The following is an 18,650-nucleotide window of genomic DNA, read 5'->3' on the forward strand; positions in this document are numbered from 1 at the left end:
TGTGTTGGTTCCAGACGCGAGGGGCGAAAGCCGGGCAGCGGACTCTCGTCAGCCGGCGACGTGTCTTGGCAATAGAACCACGTCTGGTTCCAGTCTTTTGGGTGACTTGGCGGCTCGGCATAAGGGAAAAGGCAGTCCCTCCGTCGCTGGATGGAGATGCCACCAAGTTCCAAGCTTGGCCCGTTGGCGCACTCGTTCTGACGGTTCAGGTAGAAGAGCTCTCTGAAGAGCAGCAGGCTGGGTTCTTCTCCAAGGTAGACCTCACAGAACACTTGGAAATTGCATATATTTGACACCGAGTTGGGTCCTATGTCCTGATAGTCACAGGAATATGTATAAGTCATGAAGAGAGCAATAGCAATAAAACTAAACGATCATAATGCTAAGCTAACAGATGGGTTTTTCCATCACATCATTCTCTAATGATGTGATCCCGTTCATCAAATAACAAGACATGTCTATGGTTAGGAAACTTAACCATCTTTCATTAACGAGCTAGTCAAGTAGGGGCATACTAGGGACACTCTGTTTGTCTATGTATTCACACATGTACTAAGTTTCCGGTTAATACAATTCTAGCATGAATAATAAACATTTATCATGATATAAGTAAAATTGCCTCTAGGGCATATTTCCTTCAGTCTCCCACTTGCACTAGAGTCAATAATCTAGATTATATAGTAATAATTCTAACACCCATGGAGTCTTCGTGATGATCATGTTTTGCTCGTGGAAGAGGCTTAGTCAACGGGTCTGCAACATTCAGATCCGTATGTATCTTGCAAATCTCTATGTCTCCCTGCTTGACTTGATCGCGGATGGAATTGAAGCATCTCTTGATGTGTTTGGTTCTCTTGTGAAATCTGGATTCCTTCGCAAAGGCAATTGCTCCAGTATTGTCACAAAAGATTTTCATTGGACTCGATGCACTAGGTATTACACCTAGATCGGATATGAACTCCTTCATCCAGACTCCTTCATTTGTTGCTTCCGAAGCAGCTATGTACTCCGCTTCACACGTAGATCCTGCCATGACGCTCTGCTTGGAACTGCACCAACTTACAGCTCCATCATTCAATATAAATACGTATCCGGTTTGTGACTTAGAGTCATCCGGATCAGTGTCAAAACTTGCATCGACGTAACCATTTACGACAAGCTCTTTGTCACCTCCATAAACGAGAAACATATCATTAGTCCTTTTCAGGTATTTCAGGATGTTCTTGACCGTTGTCCAGTGATCCACTCCTGGATTACTTTAGTACCTCCCTGCTAAACTTATAGCAAGGCACACATCAGGTTTGGTACTCAGCATTGCATACATGATAGAACCTATGGCTGAGGCATAGGGAATGACTTTCATTTTCTCTCTATCTTCTGCAGTGGTCGGGCATTGAGTCTGACTCAACTTCACACCTTGTAACACAGGCAAGAACCCTTTCTTTGACTGATCCATTTTGAACTTTTTCAAAACTTTATCAAGCTATGTGCTTTGTGAAAGTCCAATTAAACGTCTTGATCTATCTCTATAGATCTTGATGCCCAATATATAAGCAGCTTCACCAAGGTCTTTCATTGAAAAATTCTTATTCAAGTATCCTTTTATGCTCTCCAGAAATTCTGTATTATTTCCAATCAACAATATGTTATCCACATATAATATTAGAAATGCTACAGAGCTCCCACTCACTTTCTTGTAAATACAGGCTTCTCCAAAAGTCTGTATATAACCATATGCTTTAATCACAGTATCAAAGCGTATATTCCAACTCCGAGAGGCTTGCACCAGTCCATAAATCGATCGCTGGAGCTTGCACATTTTGTTAGCACCTTTAGGATCAACAAAACCTTCTGGTTGCATCATATATAACTCTTCTTTAAGATATCCATTAAGGAATGCAGTTTTGACATCCATTTGCCAAATTTCATAATCATAAAATGCAGCAATTGCTAACATGATTCGGACAGACTTAAGCATCGCTACAGGTGAGAAGGTCTCACCGTAGTCAACTCTTTGAACTTGTCAAAAACCTTTCGCAACAAGTCGAGCTTTGTAGACAGTAACATTACCGTCAGCGTCACTCTTCTTCTTGAAGATCCATTTATTCTCTATGGCTTGCCGATCATCGGGCAAGTCAACCAAAGTCCACACTTTGTTCTCATACATGGATCCCTTCTCAGATTTCATGGCCTCAAGCCATTTCGCGGAATCTGGGCTCAGCATCGCTTCCTCATAGTTTGTAGGTTCGTCATGGTCAAGTAACATGACCTCCAGAACAAGGTTACCGTACCACTCTGGTGCGGACCTTACTCTGGTTGACCTACGAGGTTCGGTAGTAACTTGATCTGAAGTTTCATGATCATCATCATTAGCTTCCTCACTAATTGGTGTAGGAATCACTGGAACTGATTTATGTGATGAACTACTTTCCAATTCGGGAGAAGGTACATTACCTCATCAAGTTCTACTTTCCTCCCACTCACTTCTTTCGAGAGAAACTCCTTCTGTAGAAAGGATCCATTCTTAGCAACGAATATCTTGCCTTCGGATCTGTGATAGAAGGTGTACCCAACAGTTTCCTTTGGGTATCCTATGAAGAAACATTTCTCCGATTTGGATTCGAGCTTATCAGGTTGATGTTTTTTCACATAAGCATCGCAGCCTCAAACTTTAAGAAACGACAGCTTAGGTTTCTTGCTAAACTACAATTCATATGGTGTCGTCTCAACGGATTTAGATGGTGCCCTATTTAACATGAATGCAGCCGTCTCTAAAGCATAACCCCAAAATGATAGCGGTAAATCGGTAAGAAACATCATAGATCGCACCATATCTAATAAAGTACGGTTACGATGTTCGGACACACCATTACGCTGTGGTGTTCCAGGTGGCGTAAGTTGCGAAACTATTCCGCATTGTTTCAAATGAAGACCAAACTCATAACTAAAAAATTCACCTCCACGATCAAATCGTAGAAACTTTATTTTCTTGTTATGATGATTTTCCACTTCACTCTAAAATTCTTTAAACTTTTCAAATGTTTCAGACTTATGTTTCATTAAGTAGATATACCCATATCTGCCCAAATCATATGTGAAGGTCAGAAAATAACGATACCCGCCGCGAGCCTCAACACTCATGTGACCGCATACATCAGTATGTATTATTTCCAATAAGTCAGTTGCTCGCTCCATTGTTCCAGAGAACAGAGTCTTAGTCATCTTGCCCATGAGGCATGGTTCGCAAGCATCAAGTGATTCCAAAAGCCCATCGGCATAGAGTTTCTTCATGCGCTTTACACCAATATGACATAAACGGCAGTGCCACAAATAAGTTGCACTATCATTATTAACTTTGCATCTTTTGGCTTCAATATTATGAATATGTGTATCACTACAATGGAGATTCAACAAAAATAAACCACTCATCAAGGGTGCATGACCATAAAAGATATTACTCATATAAATAGAACAACCATTATTCTCTGATTTAAATGAATAACCGTCTCGCGTCAAACAATATCCAGATATAATGTTCATGCTCAACGCTGGCACCAAATAACAATTATTCAGGTCTAAAACTAATCCCGACGGTAGAGGTAGAGGTAGAGTGCCGACGGCGATCACATCAACCTTGGAACCATTTCCCACGCGCATCGTCACCTCGTCCTTAGCCAATCTTCATTTAATACGTAGCCCCTGTTTCGAGTTGCAAATATTAGCAATAGAACTAGTATCAAATACCCATGCGCTACTACGAGCATTAGTAAGGTACACATCAATAACATGTATATCAAATATACCTTTCACTTTGCCATCCTTCTTATCCGCCAAATACTTGGGGCAGTTCCGCTTCCAGTGACCAGTCCCTTTGCATTGGAAGCACTCAGTCTCGGGTTTAGGTCCAGACTTGGATTTCTTCCCTTGAGCAGCAACTTGCTTGCTATTCTTCTTGAAGTTCCCCTTCTTCCCTTTGCCCTTTTTCTTGAAACTAGCGGTCTTGTTAACCATCAACACTTGATGCTCCTTCTTGATTTCTACCTCCGCAGCCTTTAGCATCGCGAAGAGCTCGGGAATTGTCTTTTCCATCCCTTGCATATTATAGTTCATCACGAAGCCTTTATAGCTTGGTGGCAGTGATTGAAGAACTCTGTCAATGACACTACCATCAGCAAGATTAACTCCCAGTTGAGTCAAGTGGTTGTGGTACCCAGACATTCTGAGTATGTGTTCACTGATAGAACTATTCTCCTCCGTTTTGCAGCTATAGAACTTGTTGGAGACTTCATATCTCTCAACTCGGGCATTTGCTTGAAATATTAACTTCAACTCCTGGAACATCTCATATGCTCCATGACGTTCAAAACGTCTTTGAAGTCCCGATTCTAAGCCGTAAAGCATGGCACACTGAACTATCGAGTAGTCATCAGCTTTGCTCTGCCAGACGTTCATAACGTCCGGAGTTGCTCCTGCAGTGGGTCATGCACCTAGCGGTGCTTCCAGGACGTAATTCTTCTTTGCAGCAATGAAGATAATCCTCAAGTTACGGACCCCGTCCGTGTAGTTGCTACAATCATCTTTCAACTTAGCTTTCTCTAGGAACGCACTAAAATTCAAGGGAACGGTAGCACGGGCCATTGATCTACAACAACATAGACATGCAAAAACTATCAGGTACTAAGTTCATGATAAATTAAAGTTCAACTAATCATATTACTTAAGAACTCCCACTTAGATAGACATCTCTCTAGTCATCTAAATGATCACGTGATCCATATCAACTAAACCATGTCCGATCATCACGTGAGATGAACTAGTTTTCAATGGTGAGCCTATGTTGATCATATCTACTATATGATTCACGCTCGACCTTTCGGTCTCAGTGTTCCGAGGCCATATCTGCATATGCTAGGCTCGTCAAGTTTAACCCGAGTATTCTGCACGTGCAAAACTGGCTTGCACCCGTTGTATGTGAACGTAGAGCTTATCACACCCGATCATCACATGGTGTCTCAGCACAACAAACTGTAGCAACAGTGCATACTCAGGGAGAACACTTATACCTTGAAATTTAGTGAGGGTTCATCTTATAATGCTACCGCCATACTAAGCAAAATAAGATGCATAAAGGATAAACATCACATGCAATCAAAATGTGTGACATGATATGGCCATCATCATCTTGTGCCTTTGATCTCCATCTCCAAAGCACTGTCATGATCTCCATCGTCACCGGCTTGACACCTTGATCTCCATCGTAGCATCATTGTCGTCTCGCCAATTGTTGCTTCCACGACTATTGCTACCGCTTAGTGATAATGTAAAGCAATTACATGGCGATTGCATTTCACACAATAAAACGACAACCATAAGGCTCCAGCCAGTTGCCGATAACTTTTACAAAACATGATCATCTCATACAACAATTTATATCTCATCGCGTCTTGACCATATCACATCACAACATGCCCTGCAAAAACAAGTTAGACGTCCTCTGCTTTGTTTTTGCAAGTTTTACGTGGCTGCTACGGGCTTCTAGCAAGAACCGTTCTTACCTACTCATCAAAAACCACAACGATTTTTCGTCAAGTGTGTTGTTTTAACCTTCAACAAGGACCGTCCGTAGTCAAACTCGACTCAACTAAAGTTGGAGAAACAGACACCCGCCAGCCACCTGTGTGCAAAGCACGTCGGTAGAACCAATCTCATGAACGCGGCCATGTAATGTCGGTCCGGGCCACTTCACCAACAATACCGCCGAATCAAAGTAAGACGTTGGTGGTAATCAGTATGACTATTATTGCCCATAACTCATTGTGTTCTACTCGTGCATATCATCTACGCATAGACCTGGCTCGGATGCCACTGTTGGGGAACGTAGTAATTCAAAAAAAATCATACAATCACGCGAGATCTATCTAGGAGAAGCATAGCAACAAGACGGGAGAGTGTGTCCACGTACCCTCGTAGACCGAAAGCGGAAGCGTTATGTAACGCGGTTGATGTAGTCGAACGTCTTCACGATCCAACCGATCCAACTACCGAATGTACGACACCTCCGTGTTCAGCACACGTTCAGCACGATGACGTCCCTCGAGCTCTTGATCCAGTAGAGGGTCGAGGGAGAGTTCCATCAGCACGATGGCGTGGCATGGTGTTGGTGATGTGATCCGCGCAGGGCTTCGCCTAAGCACTACGGCAATATGACTGAGGTGGTAAACTGTGGAGGGGGGCACCGCACACGGCTAAGGGACAATTGATGTGCCTTTGGGGGTGCCCCATGCCCCCGTATATAAAGGGGGAGGAGGAGGCTGGCGGCCTAGGAGGGGCGCGCCAAGGGGGAGTCCTACTTGGACTCCTAGTCCAAGTAGGATTCGGCCCCCCCTCCTTCCTTCCAACGGAGGGGGAAATGGGAAAGAGGTGGAGAGGGAGAAGGAAAGGGGGGCCGCACCCCCCACCCCTTGTCCAATTCGGATTGGGTTTGGGGGGGCGCGCCACCTCCTGTGGCTGCCTCCTCCTCTCCACTATGGCCCATGAGGCCCATTAACTTTCCCGGGGGGTTCCGATAGCCTCCCGGTACTACGATAATTCCCCGAACCTTATCGGAACCATTCCGGTGTCCGTATATAACCTTCCAATATATCATCTTTACCTCTCGGCCATTTCGAGACTCCTCGTCATGTCCGTGATCTCATCCGGGACTCCGAACAAACTTCGGTCACCAAAACACATAACTCATAATACAAATCATCATCGAACGTTAAGCATGCGGATCCTACGGGTTCGAGAACTATGTAGACATGACCGAGACACATCTCCGGTCAATAACCAATAGCGGAACCTAGATGCTCATATTGGATCCTACATATTCTACGAAGATCTTTATCGGTCAACCCGCATAACAACATACGTCATTCCCTTTGTCATCGGTATGTTACTTGCCCGAGATTCGATCGTCGGTATCATCATACCTAGTTCAATCTCGTTACCGACAAGTCTCTTTACTCGTTCTATAATGCATCATCCCGTAACTAACTCTTTAGTCACATTGCTTGCAAGGCTTATAGTGATGTGCATTACCGAGAGGGCCTAGAGATACCTCTCCGATATTCGGAGTGACAAATCCTAATCTCGATCTATGCCAACTCAACAAACACCATCGAAGACACCTGTAGAGCATCTTTATAATCACCCAGTTACGTTGTGACGTTTGATAGCACACAAGGTGTTCCTCCGGTATTCGAGAGTTGCATAATCTCATAGTCAGAGTAATATGTATAAGTCATGAAGAGAGCAATAGCAATAAAACTAAACGGTCATAATGATAAGTTAATGGATGGGTCTTGTCCATCACATCATTCTCAAGTGATGTGATCTCGTTCATCAAATGACAACACATGTCTATGGTCAGGAAACTTAACCATCTTTGATTAACAAGCTAGTCAAGCAGAGGCATACTAGGGACACACTGTTTGTCTATGTATTCACACATGTACTAAGTTTCCGGTTAATACAATTCTAGCATGAATAATAAACATTTATCATGATATAAGGAAATATAAATAACAACTTTATTATTGCCTCTAGGGCATATTTCCTTTAGGGCATGCATTCATAGCTTAGGATTCCCTTCGTGCCGACACGAGGGAGGGGGGCTGCCAGCTACTTTGCACTTTGCTAGGTGAACCTCGGTTGGGGGTCATGCATTCATAGCTTAGGATTCCCTTCGTGCCGACATGAGGGAGGGGGCTGCTAGCTACTTCGCACTTTGCTAGGTGAACCTCGGTTGTGGGGGAGGGGGCATGCATTCATAGCATAGGATTCCCTTCGTGCCGACACGAGGGGGGGCTGCTAGCTACTTCGCACTTTGCTAGGTGAACCTTGGTTGGGGGGAGGGGGCATGCATTCATAGCTTAAGATTCCCTTCGTGCCGACACGAGGGGGGCAAGCAATACCGTGCGCTTTGCGAGATAGGTGCCACATCGAAGTTGCATTTGGTATTTGAAAATCAAACCACCCTTTTCATACATAAATTTGGTCCACATGCAAGTGTGTCCGTGTTCTGACCCTCTCGCGCGTCATTTTTCGCCAAATTTATGAACATTAGACAAGTCGGATGACGGAACAGACACGGTTCACTCAAACTAACCATTTTCATTGGGCTCCACGAGGCTTCCCCTCTCATAAATATCTACCCGCATGTAGCTTTTTTCTGTTTGGTAACACACGGTTATTGTGTTTCGACCGCGTGTGATGTTTCTTGTTCCCAATCCCGCCTGCATCCCTCGAAAATAGCAGCCTGCCTCGAGGGTTTTTCTGTTTCATAACACACGGTTGTTATCTCCGGACCGTGCGCGATGCACCATCATCAAAATTTTCAATAGCCCCGGCATTTCACTCCCGCGTTTGACTCCCGCGTAGTAAAATTTTCCGTACCCGCGTCATTTCCTCAAACACACCCCCTGCCCCTCCAACTCCACACACACACACACCAAAACCTCCTCCGGCGTGCGCACACACACACACACCCTCCCTCGTTCGAAACCCTAGCAAGGTCCCGGCTGCCACCGCCGCAAGGCCTCCATTGTCAACATCTGCCGGTTGCCCATGCATCTTACCCACCGATCTCCATACCCAGGCCGACCTGAGTTTCTTAGATGACGCCTGCCAAACACCCCCTTTCCCACAGATCCCCATCCCCATCCCCCACTCCAGAGCGTCGCAGCCTAAGCCCAGCTACGCTTCCCGTGGAGCGACTGGCCCAAAATAGGTGTATCGTGGTCTCTTCGCCCGACGTCGTCGAGGAAGCTGACGACCATTACTGGCGGCAGGCACTCAAGCAGCGGGCTAGAGTATGCGGGCATGTCTCGGCCACCGGCTACGACATCGAGGTCATCGACAGCGATGAGATGAGGTGGGCTATGTCACAGGTTAAGTGGCCCACCCCCAACCCCTCGGGTTCAACCGCCGTCGATATCATCCATGGCCCCGCCGCTGATCTCCTCTGGCTCGCTATCAACAATTTGCCATCCTACATCGCCATCGAGCCCCTTTTGTCATTTCTGAAGGACACGTTCTGCGACGCTGGCTTGGGATCCACAACTGCCCAGTCAGACCTCATCGACGGCGACCACGAGGAGGGCACCCTCTCCATCTCTTCCAAGGGGAAAGAGCCCATCTGCTCTTCCAAGGGGAAAGCGCCCGTCTGCGACATCAGGGAGGGCACCCTACAGCCATGCTCTTCCAAGGGGAAGGAGCCCATCTGCAACAACATGGAGCGCATCCAGGGTCCGTGCTCTTCCCACGGGAACGAGCCCATCTGTGACAAGTGAGGAAACCCATGATTTGTTTTGCCGTGCCTCTTCACAGGGGGAAACCCATGATTTGTTTTGTCGAGTCCCTTTTGTAGTGTAGTGAGAATATGTCCAGTGTTAATTGCTATATCTGGTTGTTTGCAGTATGCCTTGTTTATTTTAGTTGTCCATAATGTGGTGCTCTATATGTGCAATTATTTACTGTGCAGTACATTTCATCAATCCTGTTTAAACATACCGATAGGAATGCATATATTTGCTTGCCGTTAAGCCTGTTATAGCTAGCATATGCCTCTTTTAAAGTTTTATGATTATTCGGTTGTTTGTAGTTAGCATATGTCCAGTTTCAATTGCTATCTTTGGTTGTTCGTAGTATGCCTTGTTTATTCCAGTTATTCACAACGTGATGTTCTATATGTGCAAGTATGGACTGTGCTGTTTAATTTCATCAGTACCAGTTTCAACAATACCACTATGAATGACTACATTTGGTTGCTGCATCTTGTAGTTAACACGCCTTTCCATTTTTATTTAACAATAACCAATGTACTTAGACCGGCACAATACCAGTTTGAATGACTATGTTTGCTTGTTGTTAAATGTTAGGCCTGTTGCAGTTAACACACCTTTCCACTTGTTTTGCTTTACTAGCATGCTTAAACCTGCACACTGAAGCTATCTTTTGGAGATTATTTTGTGTGCCATGGATAATTTTGGTTGATGTTTAGCTTGTTGTGCTTAACATGCTTCTCGTTGTACCTACACATGACAATTTTGGGAACGACTGCTGTTTTCCATCGAGGTTAGTTTCATCCCATGGCTTATATATGCTCACTGTTCAGGATATCGGTAGCTGGTACCATATAGGCCGGGGTTGATAAGGGACTAACCGGTGAATCGGACTTTTAACTAAATATATCTGCAACTCATTTATCGTTAGGTTAACTAGAGCCATATGTAATATATCTGAGGCTACATAGCAACATGCACTATACTTAATGTCTAAATATGCAATCCTAGGCTACATAGCAACAAGGAAGAGGTTACATTAATGTTTTGATGATGTCTAGATATACGTAGAAGAGCAGCAGCAACAACAACAACAACAACATAGCCCTGTTTGGATACTCAACTTAGCTAGAGGTTAGAGTTATTTTCTAGCTCATGACTAACCCTGAACTAACTACATCCAAAGAGTTGTTTGGATGGCATGGTTAGATTGACAATAAATGCACTAGGAGAACTAGCTCCAATTAGCACCTCTTGGTTGGATAGTCTTTTTGGGTGGGTTATAGATGCAACTAGCTCAAACTAGCCCTCATGTTTAGATATACTTTAGGGCTATTTGAGCTCGAACTAGGTCAAACTAACTGTAACCCATGGATAGAGCAGCAGTTAATCAGCCGGTAATTTGTAAGAATGCAATAAACTCCTTCCGGCCCATAATATAAGATGTTAATTCATCTAATATGTGAGTATATTGGATGTTATAAGATATTGTAAAATAGTGTTGTACTACATCATTGTGCAATTGTTGTTTAGCTTCTAATATTTACTTGGTGCTTTTAGGTACATATGTAATTGGTAAAGATCCGCGCTTCGACCCTTTCTGCGTATGGGGCAATGAGCTTTCGATGAACCAGCACCAAGTGGGGAAGATGATAAAGATTGTTAGTAAAATGGGTCCAAAGATGGCAATTAAACTATTTGTTTACACTTTATCCAAGACAACAGCGAACTACAGGATGGTAAGTAAGAAATTTGCAGCTTTCTTTTTACTGCCCATAATGAGTTGTGTTAGATGACAATGTCTGAATCTTTTTCCTTTCCAGTGATTGCCAAAGCAGTTTACTCAAGATTACCTCTCAAACTACATGATTGCTGGGCATGCAAAGGTTAAATTATTTCTACCAGAACACGATGATTATCTAGAAGTTTTCATGAAGACCGTGAACGATGGGCGGTCGGCCATCACAAGGGGTTAGACTAGAGTCGTGCGTGCTTTCTGCATGGAGGAGGGCACAATATGGGCATTCCGCTTCACCTTGTTCAGCAACTAGAATGTATTTCGCATCTTTCTTTATCGTCTTTAATTGTACAAGTATACAACTGTGGTTGATCATTCTTTATTTGGTTCTTATGTAATTCTTGAACATATGTACCCATGAATCGAATAATGCATTGGTTGTTTAAACCTGATGGATATGAATAAAGCTATAGCATGCATTCAAATTCAAATTCAAATCCGGTACAATTTGAAATAGCAGCAATTAAATTACGGTGAAATTACGCTCTTCGGGTTGTTACGGCACACATGGTTGGTACGTTTGCGATATACACCATAATCTGAGACGGTTCACAGAGAGGAAACGCATGCACACAGTTGCCGTTTGCAAAGCGTGTGCGATGTCAGACCATATCACAAACGATGTGGGCAAACTAAACGTTTGTGTTAGTTGCCTTATCGTGCACGATTCGCAACCATAAACTGTTTCTGATGAAGTATGCATCGTAACGTTGCACCACAGAATAGCGTGTGCGATAGTTGTCGTGTACGACGATGTTACGACGGTTCGAAATCCTGTCCGACACTCGTACGACGATTAGCTAATCTTCTTAATTAGTTATCGCATACGGTTTGGGAAAAGCGAATGTGTGTGATTTTATGCTTATCATACACGTTTTATAATAGTGAACCGTTTGTGATGGGCCGCACATCGTAAACGTAGCACCACAGAATACCAACTGCGATGGCAATGTGAGCACAAACGAGTAGAAGTACTGTATATGCATCTTGGCTCCCTATCCCCAACGGTTTCTGGGTTATGTGGGAAGGACCCCCTATCGCCGTCACTCACTAGGCGACGGTTCCAAATGCCGTCGTGGAAAGGGGTTAAAAACCGTTTGTATAGCACTGACGCGTATCAGTAATCGTTAAAAATTTCGTGGCATTTGGTCTTCGTTTGGTACTGATTTCCTGGAAAACCAAAAATAGACAAAAAAACAACAGTTGACACTTGGCACTAAGTTAATAGGGTAGTCTCAAGAAATGATATAATATTGCATTTAGTTGCATATAAAACATCCAAGATTGATACTATAGTAGCATGGAGCAATAGAAAATTATAGATATGTTGGAGACGTATCAACGGCTCACAGAGCAACGCGTCGTCCCCCTTCGTCTGTCTTCGCAGTGCGGGCGACGTGTCAGGCCGCCCCGTGCAGCGCAGCACTGGTGGGAGCGACACCCACTCCAAGTACGCCACGCCACCGCCACCACGTCCATTCTACCTCCGAAGGGCATCCACGGGCACCGTTGGGTGCTTGTATCCTCGTCGGCGCTGGGCCGCTTGAGGGCGCCCGAGTCGGAGACGTGGGCCGCACTGCGTGAGGGATGCCATGGCGGCGGGCGGTGCGTCGGCGAGGCGCCAGACACTTGCGCGCGCCTGTCGATCTCGAGGACGCACTCATTGCATCCGTCCTCCAACGCTCCTTGGCAACGGCGAAGATGGGTGCACGGAGGCTGCGACGGAAGAATGCCAAAGCGCTCTGGGTCGCTATCGAGCTGTCGGAGCGCGAGGCGTCAGCGAAGGCGAAGGCGAGGAGGCACACCGAGGAGCGAGAACCCTTGCTCCGGAGGCTTGCCGGGGTCACATGGAGCTGTTGGACGACTCCGATGACAGATCAAAGCTCCGACGACGACGATGACAACCCTCCAGCGGCTGATGCCTACACCGAAGGCCAAAGCAGCACCACCGACTGCAAGGGGATGGGGGCGGCGAGGAAATGGTGATTTCCTCCACCCTTCGCCGTTTTATTAAGTTTTTTTATCGTATGTTTAGGGTATTGTCCAATTGAAACTGCATCTTTTGGTTGACCGGTGATCGTTTATGCTACAATTATGCACGATTTTACTAGATTTGGTGCTAGTTCGTTGATCTACATAAGTTCATTTTCATACGTGCATGTGTTTTTTTGCGGGGATACATGCGGACGTGGGCGTTTGAGGGGCTGCATTTGATGTCTTCGGCTGTAGATGCTCTAACAACATAAACCGGTTTCCATAAAAAAACATAAACCGAACAGACTGCCATGATTTCGTTGAGTAAGCGCACATACGTCTTCGTCCAGCTGGATGTTTGAAGGTCCATTTTCCAATCGATTAAAGCAGACACAGCTAGTCCGCTGTCTTTCCTTCTACTGTACTAATGGTTGGAGCGCCACCTGTGGCGCGCCTCTGAGAGGAAGTTTGTGCGGTGCCAGGTAGGATAACGCCCATTCAACAGCCCTTTTTGGTCAGCTTTACAATCTAAAATACATTTCATTCAAAAAAGATCGTTGCCTACTACATCCGCGCATTTCACATGATCATTCAAAAAAGATCGTTGGCAACCCCTGGAACTTTTTGATATAACAACAAACTTCTCAAACCAGAATTACGTGATCATAACTATCATCGAGATGGTCGTGGGTCAGCAGGCTTTCAAAAGTTCGTCTAGAAAACTTGCATCAAGAAAATCTAGTCAGAGTAACTACGTATAGTTCACCACGGTAGAAGTGGCACACGGACAATGCACACGGAGTGTCCATGAAACCAGGGCTTGGAGAGTTGGTTTATTACTGTTCTAGTTTCCCATAGAATATGCACTTATAAGCCTCACATATAGAATACCTTTCTCGGCACGAATGCAGACTGCATATGGGTTAGCAAACTGAGCCAATAGGCATTTGTTTTTGTCTCGGCCTCATGTTTCATCAGCAGTGTCCTCTTTGCCTGAAACATGCAAAAATGCTAGCCAAATTAACAAGCAGAAAAGTATGGTGCCTGCTAGATCATGTTCTCATAGTCAAGGGTACACATTAGAGCTGCAAAGTTAGTCGCAGCCAACGCAAAGCAGAGGCCCAGCTCAGTTCAACAGATAGTAGTAGGTTGTACCTCCTCTTTGACAGGCTCCAAGCCCTTACTGATGTTCCCACGCCAGCTCTAGTATTACCTGCATTACATGCCTGATCATAAATTCGAAAACAGCTTGGCTAAAACCTCATATAACTTTCAGAATAATAAAACATGCAAAGCAGAGTTCTATAACAAAAGCATGCAATGAACCAGGATTTTTGATAAATAAAATCAAGAGACCATGTTATACTCCAACAAGCTATACTACATATTGTCAGTTCTATCATCACACCGATTACATAATAGATGCATTGTTCAAGCATACTCAGGAGATAAACTTTAGATTTAAAACTGAAAATACACAAAAATCAATTGTCATATACATCCTCACAACCAAAGAAAGCACGAGCGGAGAAAGTTATAGATTTTCAACATATTCCTTCTAGGTCTGCAGCACACCCTACATTAAACTAAACATGCCCCCCAGGCAATTTCGGAACTCGTTTCGAACTACAGAGTTCATCTAGAACTGATAATACGTAACATTGAATAATCCATTTAGGCTAAAACACCCATAGTCTATTCAAAAAGACCGCCTCAACAGTGCAGATGTATCAAACAGACCAGTCTAAATTTTAAGCACCAACAAATTCATTTTTTTGCTGCTCCCCACAGGCTATAGATATGAATACCAATGGAGTTGCATACAGTAAGAAATGCAGAAATAGGAAAGTGATTTGCAGTCTCGATACCTCTCGCCTGAGGTCGTCGCTGACGCTTCCTTCATCCCCGAGATCCTCCTTCAGTGTTCCGCTCGCTTCAAGCTCTGAAATCAGCACGCACGCCACACCACACAGAAGAAACACCAAATCAAGCAGTCAGCTGTCCATCACTACCATATACGTATCGAATGCGACCTGATCGGCGCAACAAAAGATTTAAAACCCACTCACTGTGTCGTCGTCTAGGAGGCGTCCCGAGCCGGCTCTGGCAACGAGCGGATCCTGAAGAAACAGATCATCGCCATGCAGACCAAAAACGAGGAAGATTTTTCCTAGATCGGGCCCGATCGCAGCCACCACTGCACCAGCGCAACCTCGAGCTCGGAGTTCGATTCCACCTTCAACCTTCCAAAAATCTGCAGTAAGCAACTCACTTAGATGTCGGGCTTGATAGAGCTCTGAAGAAATTACACTACATGAGTTACTGCTTGCTAAGTTTAGGAGTTAAAAAATGTGTTCTGGATGTGTGGATAGGCTCTGTTTCTACTCTATGTGGGAAGAATGGTTCATAGATTTAGAGTCTGAATCAAACTGAATTTTCTGTACATTGAAATGGAGATGCATCAATAATTTTGTGTACATTGAAATGGAGAATTAGGCTTGGATTGGATTCCCATTACTTTTATCCTGCCTCAGCAATTTTTGGCTAGGATAAAATCATGGGGTTTCCCCCCCAAAAAAAAAGCCCAGTAAGAAAGTAATCATAAGAATTAAAGCCTAGCAGAGAATCAGTTGGCATGTCAACAATCAGACAAAATAAAACCTACAGTCCTCGATTTTTGTTCCATCTAAAAAAGGTGCAATGTTAGAAACGGGAGTAAAATAAAATGTTGTGCAAATGAGAATCCAGAAAATTCATATAAGCAATGAAGCAAAGATGAAGAATAATTTTAATCTGCAAAATTCGTCTCGAGACTGCCATACTTCACCCAGGAGCTAGGAAAGCTAGAGTGCATATCACACACACATTCAGGCAAGTAAATTACTTCGATTGAATCCATTCCTTTTCATATATGGCATAAAGGCATCTAGAGAAGAAAAATACTCGATGATGTCAGTTTACCTTGCTAAGCTTATAAAATCCATCCAGCTGATTAAGAAGCTCCATCGTTGTCCGCAGGATCTCACGATTATCACTGGTTCTAGCTGCTCTGCACCTCGGGTGCGGGCTGCTGCTGTTCGATATTTACATTCCATCACACCAAATCAGCAAAACTGAGAGCTGTTGACTTCAACAAAAGTGAGAACTGTTGACTTCAGCATGATAATAATGCATAAACCACACCAAAGATGGGGGCGTACTGTTTTTGGGACAGTGGAAGTGGACGAAGAACTATTGCATCCCATAAAAATGACTTCACCTGCCCATTACAAGACCAGGCCAACGCAGTTCTCCCCGGACGCGTCGGTGAGGCCGTCGTTCTGCTGCACGAGCGGCAGCAACGTGCCCTGGACCTCCTGGCGCAGATCCCGCTTTCCCCCTCCCGCGGCAGGTCGCCAACGACCTCGTCCAACCGGATCCGCGCGGCACCGGCCGGCCAACCCAGCACGGCGACGACACGCCACAGCTTGCCCGCACCGTGTGCCGACGTCGCGGATGGGGAGAAGGCCTGGGAGAGTGAAGGCGGCGCTCTCTGCAGCAACGACTCAACTCGAACGGCGGAGGAGCAAGGGCAGAGCAGGGGATGGGATGCGGCAGGAGAATGGGGGAGAGGAGAGGCGGGGGCGCCAAGAGGGGACGATGGGCGCGAGGGAGATGCGGGTTAGGTCGACGGGGGTGGCGTCTGGCTGGTTGTTCTCCTCCCGGTGGCTCCCCAGATCTGGCGGCGGCTGAAAGAAACGAGATGAGGAGACGGCGGCTGCGGCGGCGGCGTTTCTGGGGGAGAGGCGGGGAGAGAAGGCTGCGTGTGGCAATTCGGGAGTAACCCCCCGATCTCCTTTTCCCTCTCTCTCACCCAATCGCTACCGTGTTTTTTTTGTCGTACCTGTGATGACGTGGCTATCGCGGGGAGGCGCCCTTGATGCGCAGCTGAATGGTTTTAATTAATCATCATCTCCAACTGACCATCTTTCAACCCCTTGTCAAGTTCTTGCACATTCTGCAGTTCTACTTGTCCGACCTCCACACAATTTAGATGGCTCATGGAATATTTTGCTGGTTGGCCCACACCGAAGGAATGATGGGGCACTAAGTTCCCTCGTGTCGTTTGCACGAACTTCTGCAGGTAATCACACAATTTGATGGTCCTTCCCTTCTTACATCTGCAACTAAATTGATCGGTCTGTGTGCATTACACACTCTGAGGTACTACGACGGTCAGTAAGGCTCAAATCCCCACCTACCAAGGTGAGTACCTACTGACGCCGCACACACGGATTGCATGAGCAGTATAACATCCACAAGCTACGCAAGGCAGCAGTACTAACCATATGCAGTACCAACTGATGCTAAACATCCACAAGCTACGCAAGGCAGCAGTACTAACCATATGCAGTACCTACTGATGCTAAAACCAATAGAGAGATACAACATGTAACTCTCGCTCATTAGACAGATACAACATGCATCACGTTGAAAGAAAATTAACCCGCCAACAAGTATAACCCGATAAAACCAACAGAGAAAACAGAGGAAAGAAAGAAAAACAAAAAAGCGGCACAAAGTGAAAACCAACCCGTGCGTTGAAAACTGATAGAAGGTGTGTTGAACAAAGGTGGTTTCTTTATCCCACGGTACAGAGAAGATCCCTAGCAGGCTGCCAACCGGCAATGCTACACGTACGGGAGTTTTACATGAGTTTTACAGGCTGGGTTGAGGTGGGATGTGTTGATTGGCGATTAAGATGAAGCGGGCCCCTCCCTCAAAATTAGGGGGGCAGAGGGTGTGTTTGACAGCAAAGTATTGCATAAAGTGTAGTATTGAAAAACTGCAGTATTTTTGTCTATAGGTCCTAGAAACCACAGTTTTGACATATCAAAGTATTTTTTTAGTATTGGGAATACTGTGACAGTGTTTGGCTGGTGCATGTTTAGGACGACGTAAATTAGCTAGCTAGCCATTTCATAGCAGTCGCAAGACATGAACGATCTTAGCTGACCAGTGGTTGCAAATTGAACAACCGTGCATAAACAGACCCGGCGGCAAGCTATGCATCAGCGGCACGGCACGGAAATGCGCGGCGTTGCTCTGGCTTGGCTGCGGCTTGACCGACAGTTGCTAACGCGGCGCGCTGAGGCATGGGGCGACATTGGGGAGCAGCACATGGACAGCAAGCAAGGCCGGTGTGGCTATGATCACACACAAGGGCCTGCGCAGGCTCAACCAGCAGTGTGTTTGGAGTTAGCGTTGTAGCCATCAGCGTGCCCGACCATGGCATGAGCAATCTGGGCATGTGGTGTCCAGGGGGCCGACCTGATGCACAACGCGTATGAGGAGAAGAGAAGCGCAAGTGGGAGTAGGAAGGACACCATTTTTATTTCCATTGCCTTCTCTTGGCTTGTCCCATGGCCGGCGATCTTCAGGCAGCGGTGGCGGCTTGGGAGCGAGGAAGGCGATAACGAACAGTCTCGTTTTCTTCGTGTGCTCTATTTTAAAAAAAGAGGTCTGGGTTTTTTTTAATGCAGAGAAAATACCACGGTTTTGACAATACCACAGTA

General features: G+C 45.4%; 1 long non-coding RNA gene across 5 annotated transcripts; it reads right to left on the reverse strand.

Moving 5' to 3' along the window:
• Window positions 1-13,742: 13,742 nt before the first annotated feature.
• On the reverse strand, window positions 13,743-16,923 carry LOC109777224 (uncharacterized). Of its 5 annotated transcripts, none has more exons than XR_002236248.4 (6): window positions 16,355-16,923; window positions 16,057-16,168; window positions 15,165-15,349; window positions 14,964-15,037; window positions 14,251-14,308; window positions 13,743-14,088 (listed from the first exon to the last, which is right to left on the reverse strand). It is a non-coding gene; the product is annotated as an uncharacterized lncRNA (long non-coding RNA). The 5 variants fall into 5 exon arrangements; XR_002236245.4 differs by having other exon boundaries at window positions 16,057-16,165; window positions 16,355-16,910; XR_002236244.4 differs by having other exon boundaries at window positions 16,057-16,215; window positions 16,355-16,905.
• Window positions 16,924-18,650: the final 1,727 nt, after the last annotated feature.

The sequence above is a fragment of the Aegilops tauschii genome, chromosome 4, assembly GCF_002575655.3.
Source record: "Aegilops tauschii subsp. strangulata cultivar AL8/78 chromosome 4, Aet v6.0, whole genome shotgun sequence".
In the NCBI taxonomy this organism is placed as follows: domain Eukaryota; kingdom Viridiplantae; phylum Streptophyta; class Magnoliopsida; order Poales; family Poaceae; genus Aegilops; species Aegilops tauschii.